This window comes from Oncorhynchus kisutch, linkage group LG3 (genome assembly GCF_002021735.2).
Source record: "Oncorhynchus kisutch isolate 150728-3 linkage group LG3, Okis_V2, whole genome shotgun sequence".
NCBI classification, from domain to species: domain Eukaryota; kingdom Metazoa; phylum Chordata; class Actinopteri; order Salmoniformes; family Salmonidae; genus Oncorhynchus; species Oncorhynchus kisutch.
Window position 1 is genome coordinate 29,467,767 of NC_034176.2, and position 27,300 is coordinate 29,495,066.

The 27,300-nt window shown below is 45.5% G+C and overlaps 1 protein-coding gene and 1 long non-coding RNA gene across 5 annotated transcripts in view; both read right to left on the reverse strand.

Annotated features, from left to right (window-relative positions):
• LOC109879839 (tetratricopeptide repeat protein 28) overlaps positions 1-27,300 on the reverse strand; it is a 348,318-nt gene that overhangs the window by 119,633 nt on the left and 201,385 nt on the right. The gene's annotated exons all lie outside the window — the stretch shown is intronic.
• LOC109879850 (uncharacterized) lies at positions 20,074-23,508 on the reverse strand. 2 transcript variants are annotated; one of them, XR_002253607.2, is made up of 3 exons: positions 21,389-23,508; positions 20,625-21,002; positions 20,074-20,520 (listed from the first exon to the last, which is right to left on the reverse strand). It is a non-coding gene; the product is annotated as an uncharacterized LOC109879850 (long non-coding RNA). The 2 variants fall into 2 exon arrangements; XR_004208964.1 differs by having other exon boundaries at positions 20,074-21,002.

The following is a 27,300-nucleotide window of genomic DNA, read 5'->3' on the forward strand; positions in this document are numbered from 1 at the left end:
AACACTCAAATTCAATCAATTTTATTTGTGGAGTGCCTTTGATACAAATATGAAATAGAAAGTGTATGTGTTGGAAGTGTGCTTGATAAATAGTGAAAATTATCACAGATGTAATAGTGGCATTATAATGAATAATATGTTGATATGTCCGCAGTCATAAATAGTACATTATTTATACATGTTCCTGTTTCTTTGTCATCAAAATGGAGGTAACACATGTTCTCTTTGAAGTGATCCTATGACATGGTTTATCCAAGGAAAATAATCCATACATGTCAGACCAGAATCCTACCAGTATATTATACAGTATACAGTTGAAGACGGACATTTACGTACAACTTAGCCAAATACATTTAAACTCAGTTTTTCACAATTCCTGACATTTCATCCCAGTAAAAATTCCCTGTTTTAGGTCAGTTAGGATCACCACTTTATTTTAAGAATGTGAAATGTCAGAATAATAGTTGAGAGAATGATTTTATTTCAGCTTTTATTTCTTTCATCACATTCCCAGTGGGTCAGAAGTTTAGTATTTGGTAGCATTGCCTTTAAATTGTTTAACTTGGGTGAAACGTGTCGGGTAGCCTTCCACAAGCTTCCTACAATAAGTTGGGTGAATTTTGGCCCATTCCTCCTGACAGAGCTGGTGTAACTGAGTCAGGTTTGTAGGCCTCCTTGCTCACACACGCTTTTTCAGTTCTGTGCACAAATTTTCTATAGGCTTGAGGTCAGGGCTTTGTGATGGCCACTCCAATACCTTGACTTTGTTGTGCTTAAGCCATTTTGCCACAACTTTGGAAGTATGCTTGGGGTCACTGTCCATTTGGAAGACCCATTTGTGACCAAGCTTTAACTTCCTGACTGATGTCTTGAGATGCTGCTTCAATATATCCACATCGTTTTCTTTCCTCATAATGCCATCTATTTTGTGAAACGCACCAGTCCCTCCTGCAGCAAAGCACCCCCACAACATGATGCTGCCACCCCCATGCTTCACGGTTGGGATGGTGTTCTTTGGCTTGCAAGCTTCCCCCTTTTTTGTCCAAACATAACTATAGTCACTTTGGCCAAACCGTTCTATTTTTGTTCATCAGACCAAAGGACTTTTCTCCAAAAAGTATCATCTTTGTCCCCATGTGCAGTTGCAAACCGTAGTCTGGCTTATTTATGGCGGTTTTGGAGCAGTGGCTTCTTCCTTGCTGAGCGACCTTTCAGGTTAGGTCGATATGTGACTAGTTTTACTGTAGATATAGATACATTTGTACCAGTTTCCTCCAGCATCTTCACAAGGTCCTTGGCTGTTGTTCTGGGATTGACTTTTGCACTTTTCGCACAAAAGCACATTCATCTCTAGGAGACAGAACGCGTTTCCTTCCTGAGCAGTATGACGGCTGCGTGGTCCCATGGTGTTTATAAGTACTATTGTTTGTACAGATAAACGTGGTACCTTCAGCCATTTGGAAATTGCTCCCAAGGATGAACCAGACTTGTGGAGGTCTACATTTTATTTTCTGAGGTCTTGGCTGATGTCTTTTGATTTGCCCATGATGTCAAGCAAAGAGGCACTGAGTTTGAAGGTAGGCCTTGAAATACATCCACAGGTACACCTCCAATTGACTTAAATTATGTCAATTAGCCTATCAGAAGCTTCTAAAGCCATGACATTATTTTCTGGCATTTTCCAAGCTGTTTAAAGGCACAGTCATCTTAGTGTATGTAAACTTCTGACCCACTGGAATTGTGATATAATCTGTCTGTAAACAATTGTTGGAAAAATGTCCTAACCGACTTGCCAAAACGATAGTTTGTTAACAAGAAATATGCGGAGTGGTTGAAAAACGAGTTTTAATGACTCCAACCTAAGTGTATGTACACTTCAGACTTCAACAGTATCTACTGTATATTATACAGTACACGTTATTTCCGCCGAATGCTCCGCAGACATACTGTAGAGGATTGAAATGAACGCTCCCAGCTCATAAACAGACAGATCCTAGGCAGTGTCTCCTTGCTCCGTATGCATCTTACCCACAGTACAGTCCCTGAATGCTGTAGCATGTATATGTCACATTAACAAAAGCTGGTGAGTGTATTGCTGATGTAGTTTTTTGCTTGAGATGTAGGGCCTGCTCTCTCATTGATGACATTTTGTGCTGATAATCGGCCCGTAGCATTGTCAACCCGGCATGTTCTATCTAAACGGTGCTGTCCCTGGTGCTGTCCCTCTCTCTCCGGTCTCACCATTTCATTTGGTAGTGGCGCCGGCAGCTGCTCAGTACACACCATTCTGCGCTTAGGCCATGGACGTGTACGTTATTCAGGTTGAGGCTCAGAATCAGAAGAATAATCATCAGAGATGTCATGATTAATTTCTTCCCTGCCATCTGAGTCATTTTCATTCAGATTTAGTAGCGACGCTAACACAGCATGTGCATCCATTCGTCTTGGGATTATTGCCATTGTAAATTCCTCACGCTCTCACTGTGTACTCCAAGTAGACCAGAGTAGACTGAGAAGACTGCTTGGATTTGGTGGGCTGATATAAGGTACATACCATTTTGAGATTAGAAATTATAATGGATCAACACAATAGAATGGCCCACCCTGTTCTTCATTCACAATTAGGGATTACATAACTATGCATGTTCAGTTCCCCTTGTTCATCAACTCACCCATCATAATTAACTTCATTTATTTCAACTGTTATGTATGAAATTAGTTTCGGTATAGTTCAGGTTCAGTTTTGAAGCAATTATCGTGGTGATTATCAACTCATTCCACATTCCACTGTTGGCAGAATGAGCGGAGCAGGCCCCACTGTCGGAAGAATGAGTGGAGCAGGAGCCACTGTCGGAAGAATGAGTGGAGCAGGAGCCACTGTCGGAAGAATGAGCGGAGCAGGAGCCACTGTCGGAAGAATGAGCGGAGTAGGAGCCACTGTCGGGAGAATGAGCGGAGTAGGAGCCACTGTCGGAAGAATGAGCGGAGCAGGCCCCACTGTCGGGAGAATGAGCGGAGCAGGCCCCACTGTCGGGAGAATGAGCAGAGCAGGCCCCACTGTCGGGAGAATGAGCAGAGCAGGCCCCACTGTCGGGAGAATGAGCGGAGCAGGCCCCACTGTCGGGAGAATGAGCAGAGCAGGCCCCACTGTCGGGAGAATGAGCGGAGCAGGCCCCACTGTCGGGAGAATGAGCGGAGCAGGCCCCACTGTTCGGGAGAATGAGCGGAGCAGGCCCCACTGTTGGGAGAATGAGCGGAGCAGACCCCACTGTCGGGAGAATGAGCAGAGCAGGCCCCACTGTCTGGAGAATGAGCAGAGCAGGCCCCACTGTCAGGAGAATGAGCAGAGCAGGCCCCACTGTCAGGAGAATGAGCAGAGCAGGCCCCACTGTCAGGAGAAGGAGGGGCAAGGGTGATTTGTTTTTAATGACATGCCCTCATAAAACTGGTTATAACTCCAGTTATGTTTGTGATATAAAGATTCAAACAACTGCAGTGTGTTATTTAGACTTATTTAGGAAAAGTCAAAGACGGAGAAAGGCATGACTTCAAAAATGTGCAGAATATTTTAAAAAGTACATTCATGAGGAGTCAAAATGACTGCTTCAGCATTTCTAGTGTTAACTAACTTCCAAATGATCCTCTGCAAGTTCTTTGGCCATCATCATTCATCATAAACTGGGCTACTGGCAACCAGGTCAGATGCATTTCCTTGGCCTTGATATCGTCTTTACTGAGCAATGTTGGCCTGATGATCAGTAATAAGATGAGCCATTTTTCCTGCCTGCCCACCTGCTGCCAGATTAAAGCATTCGAAAGAACAAAACATCTTCATTGAAACTTTGGCAACAGTTTTAACCATCAACGTTCTCCATGGCCAAAACGTGCACCACACCACTCAGTCCCATGAATACTAATCTGTGTTGCTCTGCTAAACTGATCAAACATCATTCATCTATTTGTAAATTAGTAAATAAATGCATTCCACTACTACAGCCAGCTGGAGCCTGTGAGCCCCATTGATTGTTGGCACCCACGCTATGACTCACCGAGCTGTGTGTGCGCGCGTGTGTGTTACTCTAAAGAAGACTGCATTACCTGAGAACTGTCTGGAGCTGATGAGATGGTGTCTGGTCAGCTCTGGGCCTACAGAGGCAGAGCCCCTAGTGACTTGGCTGGCTGTTTGACCAGGGAGAGTGGCAGTCATAGTGGAGGGTCTGAGGAGGGCTGGAGAGGGAGAGGACCGAGGAGCCATGGGAGCAGGGGCACAAGCGTAGAAAATTGAGGCCACAGCTAGCTCAGGTCTGGGGGAGAAGGAAGCAGGAGCCCTCATTTCATACTACACGGGGTTTGGCAATTACTGGTGACAGCGGCTGGCACGGTGATGGGGAAAAGATTGATCCGGACAAGCAAGACTCTGTTTGCTTTGTTAAAAGTAATTAATCACAGTGGCCGGGAGTAATGGTGTCTGGAGTGCAGTGAAGTTCAGGTGTGTGTGTGCATGTGTGCTGAAGAGAGGATGGTGGAGTGAGAAAAGCTTTGGGAGAAAGAGTTAAAGATGGAAGAAGGGAGGGAAAGAGAACGAATGCACATTGCACCCATTTATTCACATGCATGCATTCAGGAGAACCACCACATCCATCCATCACAAGAGTCATATCCACGACACCGAGCCGTATGAGGGGAGGTGGTCACAGAAGCAGGAAAAGAGGAAAAAGGAGGAGGGAGAAACCATGTCTTACTTTAATTCTCCTTCACTCTCCTCTCTGTCACATTCTTTGTCTAATTCTCAACAGAATACTGTCCCCAATATTTTTGATTTCTCATACACCAGTGCCACTTCACTATTTCTTTATCTGTATGTAGGTCCCTGTTAGATTACAGCCTCCACTCCCCCTACCTCACTACCACCGCTCTCTCTCAATCAGCCATCACTACGGTGCACTGATAAGAGCAGCAGAGTGACCCGAGGGCCTGAGGACCGCCACTGATCAATACCAGGGAGGGACACACACTGGAGGCAGCAGCCCAGCCATCTTTACGCGAGGTGGAGGACACAATGAGATGGGACAATTACATCTCTGACTGGAGTAGTGATAAGACCCCATGACAGTCTCATGACGGCAGCTTTCCCAAAGTCAACCAGCTTTGTGTAGGAGAGGTACATGACTGCAGCAGAACTAAAATGGCTGCTCGTTGAGACAGCACACTCACAGTGGAGTGTTGGTTCTGTCGCTGCAGGCCTCAACACTAATGGAAATGGAAGCCAGGGAGCCTCAATGTCACAGCCTGCACAGAGCAGAATACCAAATCCTCTCCTGACGGTAATAATTACCCCTAGCTAGTTGTAGCTCCCCAACGTCACCTCCCAAATGGACATCAGTGTCACTGCATACTCAGATTAGTGACTCGACTGGCCTCAACTAATTTACCACAGGTTAGTATCTTGGTGTATTACAGATGCAGACTGACTGTGTTATAGGAGCTGCCTGCCCGAAGCAGACTGACTGTGTTATAGGAGCTGCCTGCCCGAAGCAGACTGACTGTATTATAGGAGCTGCCTGCCCGAAGCAGACTGACTGTGTTATAGGAGCTGCCTGCCCGAAGCAGACTGACTGTGTTATAGGAGCTGCCTGCCCGAAGCAGACTGACTGTGTTATAGGAGCTGCCTGCCCAAAGCAGACTGACTGTGTTATAGGAGCTGCCTGCCCGAAGCAGACTGACTGTATTATAGGAGCTGCCTGCCCGAAGCAGACTGACTGTGTTATAGGAGCTGCCTGCCCGAAGCAGACTGACTGTGTTATAGGAGCTGCCTGCCTGAAGCAGACTGACTGTGTTATAGGAGCTGCCTGCCCGAAGCAGACTGACTGTATTATAGGAGCTGCCTGCCCGAAGCAGACTGACTGTATTATAGGAGCTGCCTGCCCGAAGCAGACTGACTGTATTATAGGAGCTGCCTGCCCGAAGCAGACTGACTATATTATAGGAGCTGCCTGCCCGAAGCAGACTGACTGTGTTATAGGAGCTGCCTGCCCGAAGCAGACTGACTGTATTATAGGAGCTGCCTGCCCGAAGCAGACTGACTGTGTTATAGGAGCTGCCTGCCCGAAGCAGACTGACTGTGTTATAGGAGCTGCCTGCCCGAAGCAGACTGACTGTGTTATAGGAGCTGCCTGCCCAAAGCAGACTGACTGTGTTATAGGAGCTGCCTGCCCGAAGCAGACTGACTGTATTATAGGAGCTGCCTGCCCGAAGCAGACTGACTGTGTTATAGGAGCTGCCTGCCCGAAGCAGACTGACTGTGTTATAGGAGCTGCCTGCCTGAAGCAGACTGACTGTGTTATAGGAGCTGCCTGCCCGAAGCAGACTGACTGTATTATAGGAGCTGCCTGCCCGAAGCAGACTGACTGTATTATAGGAGCTGCCTGCCCGAAGCAGACTGACTGTATTATAGGAGCTGCCTGCCCGAAGCAGACTGACTATATTATAGGAGCTGCCTGCCCGAAGCAGACTGACTGTGTTATAGGAGCTGCCTGCCCGAAGCAGACTGACTGTGTTATAGGAGCTGCCTGCCCAAAGCAGACTGACTGTATTATAGGAGCTGCCTGCCCGAAGCAGACTGACTGTATTATAGGAGCTGCCTGCCCGAAGCAGACTGACTGTGTTATAGGAGCTGCCTGCCCGAAGCAGACTGACTGTGTTATAGGAGCTGCCTGCCCGAAGCAGACTGACTGTGTTATAGGAGCTGCCTGCCCGAAGCAGACTGACTGTATTATAGGAGCTGCCTGCCCGAAGCAGACTGACTGTGTTATAGGAGCTGCCTGCCCGAAGCAGACTGACTGTGTTATAGGAGCTGCCTGCCCGAAGCAGACTGACTGTGTTATAGGAGCTGCCTGCCCAAAGCAGACTGACTGTGTTATAGGAGCTGCCTGCCAGAAGCAGACTGACTGTATTATAGGAGCTGCCTGCCCGAAGCAGACTGACTGTGTTATAGGAGCTGCCTGCCCGAAGCAGACTGACTGTGTTATAGGAGCTGCCTGCCCGAAGCAGACTGACTGTATTATAGGAGCTGCCTGCCCGAAGCAGACTGACTGTATTATAGGAGCTGCCTGCCCGAAGCAGACTGACTATATTATAGGAGCTGCCTGCCCGAAGCAGACTGACTGTGTTATAGGAGCTGCCTGCCCGAAGCAGACTGACTGTGTTATAGGAGCTGCCTGCCCGAAGCAGACTGACTGAGAGATTTGTATTAGGGCTCAGTGTATTTCGAACCTCATTGTGCCAATACAGTGGTTTGATTGAGTACAGGTCCTACATGGAAAATAGAACAATGTAATATCCAATGAGGTGTGAGAGAGTGAGTTTCAGGAATGGATGTTCGGAGACACATAACACAATATCAGTGACCCCTCTCCTTGGTGTAGCTGTATGAATGATCTATCGTTGTGGCCAGGAAGTGCTGACCCTGTCCCTGGCTGATGATGTAGCCAACCTCTCCAGCGTCATTCACACAGCTACCAGCCCCTGGAGGAGACCCTGCCATAACTCTAGCTCCTCTCCACCGGGCAATGAGGTGGTACCAAACCTTTGAACATTTAAGGAGGCCACTGTCTTATAACTTGTCATTAAATACAGCCCAGTGTGAGGGATATTCATTTACACATAGCTAGACTACATTACAACATATAACATTACTCTGAGCCACTGTTCACTGGTGCTGTTTGCTATTCAGTCCTATGGTGTATTAGCCACATTATTCAGTGCTGTAAAATATTTTCCCACTGTGCTGTATTTTATTTTTCTCTTTTATAGATGCCTGCATATTCAGCCTCGCGTTTTCCAATACTGTCTCCCTATCCCACAATCCACTTGTCATTTAAATCTTGCTGGATTCAATCTGAAAGTAAATACAGGCGAATATATTGATAAAGTCACCTTGTCCGAGAGAGATTTACATGGTTATCAAAAGGTCACACCAGGGTAAACCTACACAAATCAAAGACCTAATTTGAAGTGTTTCTAAAATCCCCTATGGGAAAAATGAATGGTGGAAAAACGATTGGAACCCTTTCCCTGTTTGGCTGCTAGGTTTTATGGGTATTATGACTCATACTGTGGTACTCTATGTGAGCTGGAGGCAGTATGCATTTTAAAAACATTCCAAATGGTACGAAACCTGAATGTTTTATTTCATTTTATGAGGAATGCGATGTCTTACCTTGCTTCAATGTAGCCTATAGGCTAAATCTGACCATGGAAATGTAGGCTTCACGTGAGTTTCAGGTTTGGGGTAGCCTACAATATATCCTACCATTTCTACCGTTCTGCGTGACAGTTCATATTTTCATATGCACATTTTTTTGTGGAATAGTTTCATTTCAATAATACCATTTTTGTTTCTCAAAATCATTGCCATGTGGTTAATCATAAAAATCTGAATAAAAATGATACAAACCTAAAAGTTGAAAATCAACTAATGCGAGATCACCAGCCTCTGCCACATGGGCACATTGGACGCTGTTTTGTTAGTGTATGTAGGTTGTTTTGTCTGAAACCTTGTTCCCCCTGTGGCTGTTGCACCAGGTCTCTCTTGAAGAATAGATTTGATCTCAATGATAAAAACCTGTATAAATAAAGGTTAAATAAATCAAATAAAAAATACGCTGCGATCCATTGGTGGCTAAAGAAATGAGCGCATGGCACTCATAGCCTATAGGCCAACGCAGCAGTAGGCCTATAACTTCCGTTGCTCTTTCACACCGAGGATTGGTGATTATCGAGAGGGAGATTGTTGGAAAGATTTTTCAAATAGGTTACTGTGAGGAACTATAGTTTTCATATTTAGTGCATTCGGAAAGTATTCAGACCCCTTGACATTTTCCACATTTTGATACGTTACAGCTTTATTATTTTAAATTGCCCTCATCAATCTCATCGATCTACACTCAATACCGCACAATGACAAAGCAAAAACAGGTTTTTCACAATTTTGCAAATGTCAAAAAAAACACTGAATTATCACATTTACATAAGTATTCAGAACCTTTACTCAGTACTTTGTCAAAACATCTGTGGCAGCGATTATAGCCTCGAGTCTTCTTAGGTATGACGCAACAAGCTTGGCACACCTGTATTTGGGGAGTTTCTCCTATTCTTCTATGCAGATCCTCTCAAGCTCTGTTATGTTGGATAGGGAGTGTCCAGATATGGTCTCTCCAGAGATGTACGATCAGGTTCAAGTCTGAGCTCTGGCTGGGCATTTAGAGACTTGTCCCAAAGCAACTCCTGCGTTGTCTTGGCTTTGTGCTTAGGGTAATTGTCCTGTTGGATAGTGAACCTTCGCCCCAGTCTGAGGTCCTGAGCACTCTAGAGCAGGTTTTCATCAAGGATCTCTCTGTATTTTGCTCCATTCATCTTTCACTCGATCCTGACTAGTTTCCCAATCCCTGCCGATGGTGTTCTCGGGGTGATGAGAGGTGTTGGGTTTGCGCTTGTCTAATCTGACCCGAGTACCTTCTTCCATATGTTTGGGGAGTCTCCCACATGCCTTTTGGCGAACACTAAACATGTTTGCTTATTCTTTTCTTTAAGCAATTGCTTTTTTTCTGGCCACTCTTCCATAAAGCCCAGCTCTGTGGAGTGTACGGCTTAAAGTGGTCCTATGGACAGATACTCCAATCTCCGCTGTGGAGCTTGCAGCTCCTTCAGGGTTATCTTTGGTCTCTTTGTTGCCTCTCTGATTAATGCCCTCCTTGCCTGGTCCGTGAGTTTTTGTGGGCAGCCCTCTCTTGGCAGGTTTGTTGTGGTGCTAATGGTGCTCTGGGGGATGTTCAAAGTTTCAGATATGTTTTATAACACAACCCTGATCTGTACTTCTCTACAACTTTGTCCCTGGCCTGTTTGGAGAGCTCTTTGGTCTTCATAGTGCCGCTTGCTTGGTGGTGCCCCTTGCTTAGTAATGTTGCAGACTCTGGGGCCTTTCAGAACAGGTGCATATATACTAAGATCATGTGTCAGATCAAGTGAGATTTAGATTGCACACAGGTGGACTTTATTTAACTAATTATGTGACTTCTAAAGGTAATTGATTGCACCAGATCTTATTTAGGGGTTTCATAGCAAAGGGGGTGGATACATTAATATCTGGTTTCAATTTTTTATTATTGTTATTTTTATTTCACTTCACCAATTTGGACTATTTTGTGTATGTCCACTACATGAAATCCAAAATCTATTTCAAAATTCACAGGTTGAAATTAAACAAAATAGGAAAAATGCCAAGGGGTTGAATACTTTTGCAAGGCAAGGTGTTTAATACACCCAGTGTATTCATGCAAAGGAAACATATAACTTCCTTCATCTTAACATAAAATATAAAACGAAAACCTGGTACAATTAGAAAATGTATATACGAGTGCATTCTAATAAAAAACTAGAGAACGAGCGATAATCAGCTGAGCCAATATATCGGGACGATATTGGTCTTCTCTAGTCTATCGACCCTTCTATATCAGATTAGTCAATTGTCCCTCTACATAGCAAAACTGCTGCTATGCCAATATAACCGCCTGAGCCACGAGCAATGCACAACGCCGTGGAATATCTAGCTGGGAAAATCAGGAGCAAGCTAGCTCATTCTCAAACAGTGTCCAAAATCAAACTCCTGTTGCTCTCCTTGCATGTTTCATAAGCATTTCCTACATTTTCTCTCCTTGTTAGATATTATGCACATGTATGTCTTGGTAGCAAATGTCCTCACCATTGAGCTAGTTCTCATAGTAGCAGTAAACAGCAGCAGTGATATGAGCGATGGAGAGAGATGTGAGGAGATGTGAAAGGAAGCGTAGTAACAGCCTCGCTCGCCAAATTAGTCGTTTCGAATTTCGTCCTGGCAGCTGTTGTTTAGAGATGTGTTCTGACAGCAAAAAAAACCTAAAAGAATCCTGAACACGGAAAATGACTAAAAATACACGTTTCATATGCATCCATTTGCATTGAATAGATGCTCTTTTATATTCTCAAACTAACAGCAGTGCCTATTTGATGTCCTTCCAATAAGGCGTGACATGCTGAAGTGATGATCAGCAGGCTAACAGAAGTCCCAAGCACCATAGACTCCACCGATCAGCCAAAACAAGCTCAATAACTCAATGCATGTACACACTCCTATTGAATATGCATTCACCTGTATTGTGAGTAGGCCTATGCCATCTTCATTTACCCAGTTTATCAAGAGATTTACCATTCAAATAAAGTGATTACCATTATGTTGTCATAGTCAGATTGGTAAAAAACAAAGTCACATGTATTGTTTGATTTAAAAAGTGATGCATTAATGCATACTGTACATGGCTGTCTCTGGGAAATTTGGTTATTGACATTTTCAAATTTAATTATGTTAAATATCGGCTTCCTTGACCCCCAAAAATCGTCATGGGCATCGGCCCTAAAAAAATCTATATCGTTCGCTCTCCAAGGATTTTAATCAATTGAATACCTGAATTCCCACCAGAATCCCTGAACTCCATTCATTATTCGTCCGTACCAGTAAAATGTTTTATGTGCTATAATTCATTCAATACCTGATGGTGTAACGTTTGTCGTTAAGGGAAGACCAAGGCGCAGCGTGATTTGAGTTCATCATATTTTATTAAAATGTGAACCAGCAAAAAAACTAAACATAAACAATACAACGAACGAAAAGCTTCGTTGTGCTAAAATAATGCAACCAAACAAAGACAAGATCCCACAACTGAAGGTGGGAAAGGGCTGCCTAAGTATGATCCCCAAACAGAGACAACGATAGACAGCTGCCTCTGATTGGGAACCATACTAGGCCAACAAAGAAAAAGAAAACATAGATATACAAAAACTATAGAGAGAGAGAGAAAGACAGACAGACAGACAGACAGACAGACAGACAGACAGACAGACAGACAGACAGACAGACAGACAGACAGACAGGGAGAAAGAGAGAGAGAGAGAGAGAGAGAGAGAGAGAGAGAGTACTACCTACTGTCCACCCTAGTCACACCCTGACCTAACCAAAATATAGAGAATAAACAGGGATCTCTAAGGTCAGGGCGTGACAGATGGATAAAACAAATCTAAAAGTTTGGGGTATCTTCATTCATTGTCCAACTCTTGCATTTATCAGAATTGTTTTAAAAACCTTTTAACAATGTTGATGACCGTTGCTAATATAACTTGTCGTATTTGGGGTTAACATCATATTCCTACGTATTTTCCTCTGCCACTCTATGTGTTAAATGACTGATATGATTCAGTAGCATCAAGTGATTCATCATGATGCTAGCAAGGCCATCAGGCTACAGGTATGTGTCTTTTACAGCACGTGTTCCAAATTACACCTTATACCCTATGTAGTGTACTACTTTTGAACAGAGCCTGAGGGTCCTGGTCAAAAGTAGTGCACTATACAGCAAAGGGAATAGAATTTGGGATGCAGAATTTCCTGCTGGACGAGAGCCCCCCATGGTAGCATGCTCTCTCTGTGCAGCTGAAATTGGCCCCACCATTTTCAGCCCTTTCAGCCTGTCTGCCCCCCAGAGTCCCTATAAATGAAGAGTGCTTTTGGAGTGCTTGAGGGGATTTAATTCAACCTGTTGTGCTTCATGTCCCCCACAGGGGGTCTGTCTGTGCTCCTCTGCCAGGGGGCTAAGAGGTAAAGGTCCCCAGGAATGGGGATGGGGACAGGGGAGCATGACACAGACTCATACGGTACGGCTGCACAGGGCTTCACTGTCAATGACTACACTGAAAAAACAGGGGAGAACAGGGTCCATGGACCATTAAGAAGGGGCAGGGATAGCTATTGGGATGATTCCATCGTAGTAGGGCTTTGACTCATTTTGGATGACGAAAATTGGCCAGCCAAATGACAGTTTAATTAAACAACAGTTTAATTAAAACATTTTGAATGAATAGAACGGGCGTCCCCATTCAAGTCAATGATGGCATAATTGGTGGGCTGGTGGCCATTGCGAGTGTACCCGTAGGAGCAAAGCAGAAAGTGAAATATGTGCTAAAATGTGTGCTGTAATTTGTTGATTAAACTCAACTGACATTACAAAAAAAGACATTCCATTACATGAGCCACATCAGTTGACATCAATTGAATGAACATTCTACATTACCATGGATACTTTTGCATCACAATACAAGGCAGCAAATGCGAGTGTACCCATGAGTTTACCTGTCAAATTGCCAGGGTCAGAGGGTCAAGCCTGTTCTATTTATTACATGTATATGTTTGCTGCTGCTGCATTGTGGTCAACCTCAAACTTTATTCCAATCAAATCTCTTGAATTAAAAAACGTATATAAAGTCCCTCAGCTCCCAGATGAGATTTCCCATGAGAGAGAGACACCCCTGTATCCGGCACTCCTGGTGACATAGAAATAAACACAACAACAGCCTGAAGGCTCTGGGCTTTGGGTTACCTCATCATAGCTGGGACAAACAGCTCTAGAAATGAATGACAAACACCACTTCAAGGTTTATGGCTTTTTGCTCGATAGAAATGAAAAGCCAACAGTTCATGCATGACTGAATGAGAAATAAAATCACGCCACAGAGCGGGGCGTCTCTAACTGTAGCCTCCCGAGAGAGGGAGAGACAGAGAGAGGGAGAGAGACAGAGACAGAGACAGAGAGAGAGAGAGAGAGAGAGAGAGAGAGAGTACTACCTACTGTCAAGCACTAGTGAGCAGACTCCATGCTTCTTTCCTATGAAGCTAAACAGCCGCCAATGTCATCTATCAACCCCAAACATAGACAATACACCTACACAATAATACACCACACACACACATCTCTATGTTGTGAGAACTGGAAAGGGCTGCCTGACATTTCCCTCTACTTCTCACTGTGTCATATGAAGTTATCTTTCTCCCCTTCAGCACCAGCTCCAAAACAATGCCACTGAATAATCCATACAGTTCATATTGGAAAAGCGCGTGTGTGTAAGTGTATGCATGTGTGTGTAAGTGTATGCATGTGTGTGAGTGTGTGTGCGTGTGTGTGTATACATGTGTGCATGCGAGCTCTGAGCTCTGAATTGTCTTATTAAAACCCTAGCCAGGAGAGAGTGTGGTAATTACAGTCCCTCGCCAACACCTTTTAGACTTTGGGCCAAATCCGATGTGTGGCTCCAAATGTCATGCGTCTTAGCCGACAATTAAAACGACACTCCCCCTCAGTGGCTTTTTTAATGGGCTTCCTCAACTAGAAATAAAACCATAAAGGTCTCCTCATAACAGGCACACATTCCTAGATATCATAGTTACTGAACTATCTGAATGTTGTCATTAATTAGCAGGATAGCAAATAATGGATGGCAAATAATTCCACCTTGGCAACTCATCCAAAAACAAGCAGAGAATCGCAGGAACACAACCATAACCAATGTCTACACAGAGACAAGACACAAAACACAAAGACCAAGGTTGGAGACCACCAACACCCATACATTCCTATACACCTAGCTAGCACAGTGCCGGGCTTGACATTCCTCTCTGTTGATCTCCACAGGGCCTTCTGCATGAGACCCACATGTGATGTTGCTGAAGCCCTGGTCTGACCCCAAAGTCACCCTACAATGGCAAACATCCAATTAATGGGCCTGTATCTATGCATAGCCTGTCACAATGGCAGCAGCCCCCGGCCTCCTCCCTTTGCTGGGCAGCACCACTACAGTGGGTGCTCAGTGTTCGTGTCACCTCCTAATTGCATTTCTCCCCCATGGTAGAGGTAGGGCTTTGTGCAGCGACCTCGAGGAAGAAAAAGAGAGTCAGACTACCAATTTTAGCTGGCAGGTCGAGAGGAGCAGAGGCACTTAGTCTCGCTCTGGAGGAGAATAGTGAGCTGCAGCTCGTCTATGGAAACCAGGACAAACAAAAGAGATGAGTAAAGGGGAGAGAGAGACAAATCCCTGTCTTTTCCTCCGGGCACTTCGCTGGGTGTGTCTGGGATAGAATGTCAGTGTGGGTACGTGTCTGTGATTGAACAGGGGACAGGGGGAAGGCTTATAACGTGACACAGATTGCAGGCCCAACCTCTGTATGTGCCTCTCTTTCAGGTAGGCTTAAGCTAGACAATACTGTCTTTTACCATGTGGGAAGACTAGGCTTTCTCTCCACTCACAGAAAGTGGGAACATCTGATATAATCATAAACATATCCTTCTTCTTTAATACTGAATCCAAGGACACATTCACTCCATTGAAAATGAAAGATCTCTACACAATGTTGTTTCACGGCACTTAGCGGAAACTCAAAGTGATAGCAAAACTGCAGTATGATGTACTTAGCTTTTCTTAAAACATTCTTAATGGGACCAAAAAAAATGTCCTGCTTCATGGGCCAACAAATGGATTTTAAAATGGGTAAGATCAGATTTCTTCATAGGAAGTGAATCATAAGGTCAGGTGTGTATAGTTTGTCATGACAGAACACACTTGGTGGAAGCTAATGGAAGAGGGTTTTTAAAGTAAGTAAATTACAAATGGCCCTTCAGTGATGTCAAGGGAGGTATGCCCTGCTTCAAACGCATTCTTCTGGGACTTGAATAGATTTGTTTTGAAACGAAAGCAGTGAACCTGTGGAATACTTTTCTCTCCATCCATTACTGAATGAGTTTTAAAACGTGACAGAAAGCGACAGAGAGCCGAAGAGGGAGCTAGGGAGAATGACAGGAAAGGTTAAATGTACTTAAAGGCGTGCAGGCTGCATAAAGAACAGAGAGGAGGAGATCATCTCCTTCCCCTGCACTCTGCTTGAGGCACCCTGAAAGTAGCACCTTCAGGAGAAAGAGAGGAAATCACTGCCCTGATACAGAGGGATACTGCAACTTCCAAGTTAAAAGGCAAGCCAACCCAGATTACATATGGCCCTTCGGCCAGCCCTCTCCTGGTGGGTTGACTTCCACAGATCCCCCTGTTTACATTCCTGTGTCTGAGAGATGCTGTCTGCTTGCCAGGATTAACAGCTGGGCGATATGGACATATGGCGATAAAGTGCCTGAATTGATGCGATAACAATAAATAAAACATGTTTATAACATTAATGTGCACCTCAGTTGTTATCTTTTAAAATGATCCCTTAAACTACTACTACTAGTTTGATGGGTGTTGCCATACATTTTCCCATTAACAATAACCCCTATTAGCAAATGTAATTGTAATGAAACATATCCCTCATCCCCATATTGCTTTTTTTTTGCTCTTTTGGACCCCAGTGTCTCTACTTGCACATCATCATCTGCACATCTATCACTCCAGTGTTAATGCTTAATTGTAATTCTTTTGCCACTATGGGCTATTTATTGTCTTACCTCCCTAATTTTACTACATTTGCACACACTGTATATAGATTTTTCTATTGTGTTATTGACTGTACGTTTGTTTATCCCATGTGTAACTCTGTTGCTTTTGTCGCACTGCTTTGCTTTATCTTGGCCAGGTCACAGCTGTAAATGAGAACTTGTTCTCAACTGGCCTACCTGGTGAATTAAAGGTGAAATTTAAAAAAATAAATATCAGCAAAATGCCTTTGATAAGTGATCGGTACGGTCTGTGTCGAAAAAGTTCTGTTTATTGTCCCAGCTCTAGTCAGGATGGAGGACGACAGCGAGCCAAGGGAACATGGCAGCTCCAGTCAGGAAATCCCCATGGGTCACCACCCAGGTCCCACCCCCAGGGAATAGCAGCCATTGGTTATGGAGAAGGGCCATCTCTATTGGCTAGTCAGCCATGAGCTCTGTGAGGTCCTATTACACTGTCAGGAAGTGATTTTACATAGCTTAATTACCACACTGTATGACTGTTAAACATAGTCATATGGTATGCTAAAACTATTTATTCTGGGATGACACATGACTCTGGGATGACACTTTTATTCTGGGATGACATGTGATCTGACTCTGTCCTGTAGAGGGTGAATTAAGTGTGTTGGGCAGAGGGAGGTGGAGGGACGCGACAGGTGAAAGGCTGGGGTGGCTGGGGGGAGAGATGACGGCTGGGAGAGAGAGAGAGGAGGAAGCAAGGTCAGCCACCAAGAGCACAGCCATCACTCCAACACTGACCCGTCTGCCCTGGAAGACACACGCAAACTCACAGAATGCAGCTGTCCCCGCCTTTCAGCTAAAGGCCCGCGGCTGCTGAATCAAGACAAACAGAAGTGTGACGGTCACAGAAGTGTGACGGTCAAGACACCCGAGTCAATCATGGAGCCATATTTATCAGGCCCCCCAGACAGACAGACAGACAGACAGACAGACAGACAGACAGACAGACAGACAGACAGACAGACAGACAGACAGACAGACAGACAGACAGACAGACAGACAGACAGACACAGAGGGTAATGCCATCAGCTCCACAGAGTATCTTTAACTGTGCTCCTGTAGTGTGAGCCATCACTGCCATCTCCTTGTCACAGAGATCATGCTGTGGATATAGCTATAATAAATGGGCTATCCTCTAAACGCACACACAGAAAACCCTCCTCTGCCTCCAGAACTACTGCATTCTCCTGACCCAGTGCAGCACAGGACACGGCCATTACAATGAATCACCTTAAACGGTCTGCTTTTAACTCTGTTGACTGACTGACTGACTGGGCCTTTGGATATCTTCTTCCTATGTTGAAATAGAACCTGAGCTCTGGCCCTGGGGAGCTGGGCCTCGCCCCCTCGCAGCACTGCCTCATGTTTTTCAAAACAAGACCCTGGACACAAATGGAAAGAACAGAGATGTAGGGAAAGGAGCGAGGGAAGGAGAAAGGGCAGAAGAGAAAGGGACAGAGATGTAGGGAAAGGAGCGAGGGAGGGAGAAAGGGCAGAAGAGAAAGGGACAGAGATGTAGGGAAAGGAGCGAGGGAGGGAGAAAGGGCAGAAGAGAAAGAACAGAGATGTAGGGAAAGGAGCGAGGGAGGGAGAAAGGGCAGAAGAGAAAGGGACAGAGATGTAGGGAAAGGAGCGAGGGAGGGAGAAAGGGCAGAAGAGAAAGAACAGAGATGTAGGGAAAGGTTCGAGGGAGGGAGAAAGGGCAGAAGAGAAAGAGACAGAGATGACTCCATCCAGACAGATGGTTAAGAAAGACATCTGAAGTTATTTCCCTCACAGATAATTATGTTATTAAAACAAGATGAATAACTATTTTCCCGCTCCCTCTCTCCTCCCATCCTACACTCCTTCCTTTAGGGCGCAGAGCCCTTTAAAAGGCCTTTTTTGATGCTGCTGACTATTCTCCATCTCTATGGAGCAATTATAGCTTCCCTACAAAATGAAGCACAGAAGCAGTCCCCTAAAAGGCCTAGTGCCGTACCCAGGGGAACCCCCCTGACCCCTCTCCCCGCAAACCCTCAACCCCTCGCCTGAGATCCCACCCTCAAACCCTGAACTCTAAAGAACGGACTCCAGGCCTGCAGTGACCTACCCACATCAAAGGAGAGGGAGTAGGACCCAGGGGAGCTCTGTAGATAGTTCTCCTACTGCTGACCCACCTCCATACTCTGACCTACTGTACCTCTCTCTGAACACATTCTAACAGACCACCCCCTAACTCCCCACTGGGCACACCCTTACATCAGGAAATCTTATTCCCTGTACTGAACAGAGGCTGAGATGGGCCATTGGAGTTGAGATGTCTCTATTTAGCAGGTTAAAGGTGTCAGCATGCTTTAGTTCGGCTGTCTTCGGCTAGGGGAACCGAATGAGTGTGCTCGCATGCTCCATAAAAATACATTCGCTTGAAAATGGGGAAAAAAGGCGAAAGCGGCAATATTAACCAGAGACAGTAGAGGGTGATGAGCTGGTAATTTCCATCTATGGCCAAACAAGGAAGTGACGACACCCAAACAAGGAAGAGACGAGTGGGAGAATAAAATAGTATACACAGAGAGACACTTCACTGGATTAGAAGTTAATAGGGCTCTTTTTAATTTCTCAGAAGTACTGAGTGAGGATTTAGAAATGTGGAGCTAATGTTGTAAACCGTGACTGACCACACACTCCAGCACAGTAGGTGGCAGCATGCACCTTTAACGTTTGTTTGTAGACTGTCATTATATCATAGAAGAAGACACTGGTGAGAAAATTGTATTTTTTTTATACGGCCGGCCGAGAGAGCTATGGTGGAGTGTTTCAAGAGAGTACTTTCAGGTCCAAACTGCTGCAGAAGACCCTCGATTTACCACCACCAGCTGTCCTGCCAGATACCACAACTCCAAGTCCTCCAGGGAGATGCAGTTCTCCCCCTATATGAGAACAGTGTGTGCCATAATCAAGGTGTGTTGATAATAGAATGTTGGAATCAATTGGACTTTTCCTGTTTGTGATGTATGCACCTCTATATGAGAAGTGCCATTTGTTTTTGGTGTTTTTTCTTTTCCAAATAACATATATATAAAATACAGTACCAGTCAAAAGTTGGGACATCAAAACTATGAAATAACACATATGGAGTCATGTAGTAACCAAAAGTGTTAAACCAATCAAAATGTATTTTATATTTGAGATTCTTCAAAGTCGCGACCCTTTACCTTGACAGATTTGCACACTTTTTGTGGTTACTACATGATTCCATATGTGTTATTTCATAGTTTTGACATCTTCACTATTATTCTACAATGTAGAAAATGGTACAAATAAAGAAAAACCCTTGAATGGGTAGGTGTGTCCCAACTTTGGACTGGTACTGTATATTCTCTTTACCTCTCCTTCACAGGTGTCCATGTCAATAAACCTGAGTGTACCTGGTACTACCACTCTTGTCGGAGAGTCAGAGAATGCATTCGGCATCATGGCTGCAAGGATGAGGATTGTTGGACGCACAGACTCTGTTCATTGTGTGCACTGAACCAGTACTTTTAATCTGGTTCATTAATAAAATGAAACCTGATTATGGTACGTCTGTGTGCAGTAATTTAGATTAGATTGAACTACACAAGTAGAACAGAGCCTGTACAGTCTGTAGCACTCAGCTCTTCTGTACGTTGTCAGCACTTGATCAAATAGAATGTATTGAAATACCTTGAAGAAATGCTAACAGAGCTTTTTTCAGCACACAAATAAATCTTTATTCTTGCTTCTGGAAGTAAAACCACAATACAAACGTGTCTGCTGAGAACAGACATGTCAACAACAAAAGGGTCAAATATAAAGTGTCAAGAGTGTAGACACAAATATTTATGAGCAATATAAATATTTTGGGAACAATAGTACAAACGAAAGTGTCTGTTATGAACAGTCATGTAAATAACAAAAGTATCTATTGAATAAACGCATCTAGGGTCTGACTCCTGAGCTGTCTGATCAAAACAACACAACAAGTTATGGTCCCAGTCGTTCGGTCCATGTCCTCTTCTTAAAGTCATGACCAAACTCATGCAGCTGGTGATCGAATTCCTCCCGGAGTTTTGGCGAGAGTTCATCCATGAAATCAGCAATAGGTGCCAGGACCCGGTGGAGAGGATGAGAAGAGGGGGGAAATTAGGAGTGTCTGGAGAGCAGTGTGCATGGTGAGGAGAGGAAGAAAAAGGACATCAGGAGAGAGAAAAGTGGATCAGACTAAAGGAGGAGAGTCTGAAATGATTATTTATTTACCTCTGGGACAAGCTGGTGGCTCGGTGCATGACGTTCTCCTGATCTTGAGATCGGTCTTCAATCATCTGCAATGCCTTTGCGAATGATGTGTCAAGGGCTGAGTCTGCAGCTCTTTTCTCCTTTCTTTGGTGCTGCTCTGTGGGATTGGTCTGGAGCTAGCCGGTGGAGTAGGTCTTGGAGGTGGGTCCAGGATAGAGCTTCCCAGGTCCTGCATGGACATTGTTTCTAATTCTGCACTGCAGCTCAGTGTGGGAGATGGGCTGGGGGCCAATCACCAGTCAGTACTGTGGCAGAGGTAGTGCTTGAGGCTGGTGAACAGGCAGTGCTGGGACGCAGAGAACAAAACCAGGTGCTGTCTCCATTCACTGGTGTTTGTGCCTTGAAAAAAAAAGTAGAGGGCTATTTAGTACAGATATCCAAAATATTAATGAGCATCATATATAATTAACATAGATTATAATAGACTATATAATGTTGCAAACATTTGATCAGAGTTGAGTGGGCCTGGCCTAGCTACTCAACTTTGCTCGAATGTTTAGCTGGATCATGCTACCAAACTTTGACTTTGGTGTTACCAATGTGGGAAGCTTATGTTTGATCAAAAGTTGTAAAGATCTTTAATCTGGTTGGCTTGCTTTCCCTGCGTGAGTATGCTGCTAGGCTAGCAAGTCACTAGCCAGCCAAGTAGCTAGCGCCAGCTGGCTAACTATTGTTAGCAAAACATGGCTTCTCGTCGAATACAAATCAAAAATCAAACAACATACCCCATCCTTTGGTGAAGACAGAATGTTGCTTTCAGTGTTCTCATGTTTCACGTGCCGAACAAGCCAGCAGCAACATGTCTGGAGTAGCAGCTTCACTGCAGCCCTAGCTTCTTTTCTTTCCCTTGACGAACTTGTCGTGAACCCTACCCCCCTTTTTGGTGGTTGGGTCGTACCCCAGAGTCTCCGCAATCTCCCTCCATGAATTGGCCTTTATATAATGCATGGATAGGGAATCGTAGATGTGCAGGTACTGTACTTTTGTACCTCCTCGGTCAATGGATGATAGACGTTGTCGTTCGCCCTGTTGAATCCACACTGAGTTTCGGGCTGAATCGTCACGAAGCTGAAACTCGCGTCACGCCTACAGCTTCCGAACTTTGGCTGACCCTTGAGGAAAAAACTGGTGTGCCCGAACTCCGAACGAACAAAAACGTCACAAAATGTCATCATAATATATACACAAACTCTTCCAAACTGTTTCGGCTGGGAAGCATGCGGCCGCCTTAACGCCTAGGGAGATAGAAGAGCAGTGAGTGAGTGGGTGGTATTTAAATGCTCCTCATCATCACCTTTATAGGTCTCTTTTTAGGTGTCAGTGGATGGCTGGCCCTTCTCCTTAATCACCTCTTGAGGTCATGATGACACCTCATTGAAGGGGTGAGAGGTGCTGAGAGATGGGAACTGGCAGAAGCTACATGCTAATATAACTGTCATCCAGGTGGTTATCTGTCTGTCTCTGATCTCTGTGACCATCAGGCAATTAGAGCGCTGCACTCAACCAGATTTACATGTAACATGAATACATATCATTCATCAGAGTTGGGCAGCCTCAGAATGTGATTGGCATGTGGAATTTCATCTGCCTAGCTCAGCGGATGGAGTGTTTGGCATGTCAGGGTTATAAGATCACACATCATGGTTGTCACAAAACCCTCCATTACTGAGGAGTGATATCATCACACCGTTATACAGCTCTGTTTCAAAGCACTCACTAGTTAGCCACATTGCATCACAGCAGAGAGAGAGCGGGAGAGAGAGAGAGAGAGAGAGAGAGACAGAAAGAGAGAGAGAGAGAATGTCATTGGTATGAGAGAAAGTCTCAGAGCGTTCTTAAATACTTTGTCGCGTTCCAGTGATCAAAGGGAATCACTCTGGATGTGAAAAAAGCAAGGCGTGCTTAAATGAAAGGTTATATTATGGCGCACATTGAAGAGAGCTAAAACATTTATAGGACCATCATCTACAATAATGATTCTGGGGGGCTGCTCTCACCCCCTTCAAACTCTGCTCCTTCCCCAGAAAAGCACCAAATGATATCCATTATACCAACACCTGCCAAAGCTCATATAGAAAATACTAAGAACCAAAAAGGGATTTATTGAGGGGCTAATTTGGCATGACAAATATAAGGAACCTCTGAAATGGGTCTCCCTCTCTTTCTGTCTCTCTCTTTAATCAACACGGCATGATCTCCACACTGACTTGAAGCTCAAAATAAAAAGACAGAAGCAAAACAACATGCCAAGTGTATTCATAATGGCCACCTGAGGATTCTTTAATTGCCTGCCTTGATCATTATTCTGTAAACCACACTAGTTTCAATTGTGTGGCCTTGAGTAGTGGTAGGCTACAGCGGTGCAACACGTAGAGTAACTCGCAGAAACAATCTCCTCTCCCTGTGATGAAAAGCCCTTGAGGCTGTTTATTGTTTTTTAGGGAGAATATAAAAGTGAGTCTGAGGGGATTCATGAAGTGTGCGTGTGGGGGGTGAGTAAATGTAGCCTCTGCGCTGTGTGTTTCAATCAGATTGAGCGGGTGCAAACGCAGCACATTATTCTCCCCCCTGCCTGTCTGCTGCCTACTCTGCATAGCGCTGTGCTGGGCTGTGTCCTCCTGTTGTATTAGTGTGATGTATGACCCAAACGCAGGGCTGCGCCACACCGCACACACGCCTCTCCTACCACACCGCTCCAAAAAGCCTCCGTTGCTTTTTCATTGTACCTGTCACACAGTTATTCATCTCTCCTTCTCGCCCTTCTCCCTCTCTCTTTCTTCCTCTCTCTATTCTCCCTCTCCTCCCTCTCTGTTTCACCATCTCCCCCCTCTGTATCCCTCTCTTTCTTCCTCTCTCTATTCTCCCTCTCCTCCCTCTCTGTTTCACCATCTCCCCCCTCTGTATCCCTCTCTTTCTTCCTCTCTCTATTCTCCCTCTCCTCCCTCTCTGTTTCACCATCTCCCCCCCTCTGTATCCCTCTCTTTCTTCCTCTCTCTATTCTCCCTCTCCTCCCTCTCTGTTCACCCCCCCCCCTGTATCCCTCTCTTTCTTCCTCTCTCTATTCTCCCTCTCCTCCCTCTCTGTTTCACCATCTCCCCCTCTGTATCCCTCTCTTTCTTCCTCTCTCTATTCTCCCTCTCCTCCCTCTCTGTTTCACCATCCCCCCCCTCTGTATCCCTCTTTCTTCCTCTCTCTATTCTCCCTCGCCTCCCTCTCTGTTTCACCATCTCCCCATTCTGTATCCCTCTCTTTCTTCCTCTCTCTATTCTCCCTCTCCTCCCTCTCTGTTTCACCATCTCCCCCCTCTGTATCGCTCTCTTTCTTCCTCTCTCTATTCTCCCTCTCTGTTTCACCATCTCCCCCCTCTGTATCCCTCTCTTTCTTCCTCTCTCTATTCTCCCTCTCCTCCCTCTCTGTTTCACCATCTCCCCCCTCTGTATCCATCTCTTTCTTCCTCTCTCTATTCTCCCTCTCCTCCCTCTCTGTTTCACCATCTCCCCCCTCTGTATCCCTCTCTTTCTTCCTCTCTCTATTCTCCCTCTCCTCCCTCTCTGTTTCACCATCCCCCCCTCTATATCCCTCTCTTTCTTCCTCTCTCTATTCTCCCTCTCCTCCCTCTCTGTTTCACCATCTCCCCCCTCTGTATCCCTCTCTTTCTTCCTCTCTCTATTCTCCCTCTCTGTTTCACCATCTCTCCCCTCTGTATCCCTCTCTTTCTTCCAATCTCTATTCTCCCTCTCCTCCCTCTCTGTTTCACCATCTCTCCCCTCTGTATCCCTCTCTTTCTTCCTCTCTCTATTCTCCCTCTCCTCCCTCTCTGTTTCACTATCTCCCCCCACTCTGTATCCCTCTCTTTCTTCCTCTCTCTATTCTCCCTCTCCTCCCTCTCTGTTTCACCATCTCCCCCCTCTGTATCCCTCTCTTACTTCCTCTCTCTATTCTCCCTCTCCTCCCTCTCTGTTTCACCATCTCCCCCTCTGTATCCCTCTCTTTCTTCCTCTCTCTATTCTCCCTCACCTCCCTCTGTTTCACCATCTCCCCCCTCTGTATCCCTCTCTTTCTTCCTCTCTCTATTCTCCCTCTCCTCCCTCTCTGTTTCACCATCTCCCCCCTCTGTATCCCTCTCTTTCTTCCTCTCTCTATTCTCCCTCTCCTCCCTCTCTGTTTCACCATCTCCCCCCCATTCTGTATCCCTCTCTTTCTTCCTCTCTCTATTCTCCCTCACCTCCCTCTGTTTCACCATCTCCCCCCTCTGTATCCCTCTCTTTCTTCCTCTCTCTATTCTCCCTCTCCTCCCTCTCTGTTTCACCATCTCCCCCCTCTGTATCCCTCTCTTTCTTCCTCTCTCTATTCTCCCTCTCCTCCCTCTCTGTTTCACCCCCCCCTGTATCCCTCTCTTTCTTCCTCTCTCTATTCTCCCTCTCCTCCCTCTCTGTTTCACCATCTCCCCCCTCTGTATCCCTCTCTTTCTTCCTCTCTCTATTCTCCCTCTCCTCCCTCTCTGTTTCACCATCCCCCCCCTCTGTATCCCTCTTTCTTCCTCTCTCTATTCTCCCTCTCCTCCCTCTCTGTTTCACCATCTCCCCATTCTGTATCCCTCTCTTTCTTCCTCTCTCTATTCTCCCTCTCCTCCCTCTCTGTTTCACCATCTCCCCCCTCTGTATCGCTCTCTTTCTTCCTCTCTCTATTCTCCCTCTCTGTTTCACCATCTCCCCCCTCTGTATCCCTCTCTTTCTTCCTCTCTCTATTCTCCCTCTCCTCCCTCTCTGTTTCACCATCTCCCCCCTCTGTATCCATCTCTGTCTTCCTCTCTCTATTCTCCCTCTCCTCCCTCTCTGTTTCACCATCTCCCCCCTCTGTATCCCTCTCTTTCTTCCTCTCTCTATTCTCCCTCTCCTCCCTCTCTGTTTCAACATCCCCCCCTCTGTATCCCTCTCTTTCTTCCTCTCTCTATTCTCCCTCTCCTCCCTCTCTGTTTCACCATCTCCCCCCTCTGTATCCCTCTCTTTCTTCCTCTCTCTATTCTCCCTCTCCTCCCTCTCTGTTTCACCATCTCCCCATTCTGTATCCCTCTCTTTCTTCCTCTCTCTATTCTCCCTCTCTGTTTCACCATCTCTCCCCTCTGTATCCCTCTCTTTCTTCCAATCTCTATTCTCCCTCTCCTCCCTCTCTGTTTCACCATCTCTCCCCTCTGTATCCCTCTCTTTCTTCCTCTCTCTATTCTCCCTCTCCTCCCTCTCTGTTTCACTATCTCCCCCCACTCTGTATCCCTCTCTTTCTTCCTCTCTCTATTCTCCCTCTCCTCCCTCTCTGTTTCACCATCTCCCCCCTCTGTATCCCTCTCTTACTTCCTCTCTCTATTCTCCCTCTCCTCCCTCTCTGTTTCACCATCTCCCCCTCTGTATCCCTCTCTTTCTTCCTCTCTCTATTCTCCCTCACCTCCCTCTGTTTCACCATCTCCCCCCTCTGTATCCCTCTCTTTCTTCCTCTCTCTATTCTCCCTCTCCTCTCTCTCTGTTTCACCATCTCCCCCCTCTGTATCCCTCTCTTTCTTCCTCTCTCTATTCTCCCTCTCCTCCCTCTCTGTTTCACCATCTCCCCCCCATTCTGTATCCCTCTCTTTCTTCCTCTCTCTATTCTCCCTCTCCTCCCTCTCTGTTTCACCATCTCCCCCCCATTCTGTATCCCTCTCTTTCTTCCTCTCTCTATTCTCCCTCTCCTCCCTCTCTGTTTCACCATCTCCCCCCTCTGTATCCCTCTCTTTCTTCCTCTCTCTATTCTCCCTCTCCTCCCTCTCTGTTTCACCATCTCCCCCCTCTGTATCCCTCTCTTTCTTCTTCTCTGTTTCTTTTCCATTTATTTTCAAAGCATTAACAATTTCTTATTACAAAGGAAAAAGTACTTATACGTACACACACACACACACACACACACACACACACACACACACACACACACACACACACACACACACACACACACACACACACACACACACACACACACACACACACACACACACACACACACACACACAAAGCCAAGGCCACATACATCCATACTGAGAGTAGTGATAGAGAGTAGAGACTGGAGTCAGTGCCAGGACATGTGGCTGACTCACCCTCCTCACCTCTCCTCTCATCCTCCCCTTTTTATAGGGGACTGAAAAATCTGCAGGCTACAGTACTGGGGGTGTTTTGTCACTGCTGCCTGCCACGGCCGTCCTTGGAGCACTACTGCATCTGGCAGAAAGTAAGGGCTCTTTCCCGGAGTCAGAGCCAACATAGGAAAAACTAAATATGACAAGCAGTCAGGGTATACAAAAACACTGCTGGAAATTCCAGAAAATAACAGCCTATCTTAATAAATAACAAAATAATAACAGCCAACCAAGCACACGTAACAGCTGGGCTGAGTGGAGGGCTTGGAGGGGTTGGAGGGAGGGGGTGCTGGGGAAAGAAATGTCATCTGAGAAAGACAATTACCATCACTCATGGTGTCCTTTGTGGAGCAGATCTGTTTTATCAGTGACTCTGATTTAACTGATCTGTATTTACAAAGGGCCTCAAGGACTGTGCTTAGAAAGGGGGGGAGAGACAGAGAGACAGAGAGAGAAAGAGAGAAGACCCTCAAACCA